Source organism: Odontomachus brunneus, unplaced genomic scaffold, assembly GCF_010583005.1.
Source record: "Odontomachus brunneus isolate Ranch 3 - 2012 unplaced genomic scaffold, Obru_v1 Obru_scaffold_161, whole genome shotgun sequence".
In the NCBI taxonomy this organism is placed as follows: Eukaryota; Metazoa; Arthropoda; class Insecta; order Hymenoptera; family Formicidae; genus Odontomachus; species Odontomachus brunneus.
Genome location: NW_022639611.1, coordinates 715,274 through 716,243, shown reverse-complemented (window position 1 = coordinate 716,243; position 970 = coordinate 715,274).

Below are 970 nucleotides of genomic sequence, written 5' to 3'. Positions count from 1 at the left end.
AGTTGTATTGGACGTTGTTGTATTAGCATTTAAAAGTTTCGTAGTACCTGCAAGCGATCTAATGTGCGATATTAAGAATTTATCTGCGCGTATATTTGTGGTGCCTTTAAAAACTAAATTTTTTACTTCGTTAAAATATTCCTCGCTTCTAGCTGACGATGCAATGCTTATTCCATTGAACGCCATTACCGCTGTCCATAATGGAAGCTCCTTACAGATTCTGAGTAAGTTTACAGCGAAGTTAGGACAATAATATGGGTTCGGCCTGTCTCCGGATGTTATAGATCTTGTACTATTTAATTCCATATCACGAATGAAATCATTTATGTAATTACCAGCAAATTCATGCTCGAAAGCATCATCTAGGTATTCATCTATGTTGTTTTCATATTGTAATTCTTCAGTTTTTATAATATTTAATAACCGTTGCTGTGCATTGAAACAAGTAAATTTATCACTATTAATGGAAAGATCCTCTGTTTCGGAAAAAGCAACTGTCAAGATATCAACACAAATCTGTTTGAAACTTTCAAGAGTTGTGATTTTACTTAAAATACCAATGCATCTAACAAAAAAGTCCTTGACTCGACTATGCTTGTCTTTGAAACATTTCCATCGGCAAACAAGTTTAATTAAATGAGCAATGTCGATTCTAAGAATACATTTGGGTATATTTATGCGATCGTTATTTAGTAATATTTTCATGCAATTTTCGACGTACCCGCTGAGATCGCAATTGTTAAACGCGAGAGCTACGGCATTTAAGAGAGCAAAGGAATAATCAGTTACGACCTCTTTGGGATGGGGTGCACCTGCTCGCAGCCATTCTCGCAACCAATATGTCAAAATATTCGTATCGTGTTTTGTTGAAATCATTTGCAGAACGGGTAAAATTTTTGCCTTATAAGGAACAACTGCTTGATATAAAAACACGAAATCCGTACATTCATCGGGTTTTTTAATATTTTTT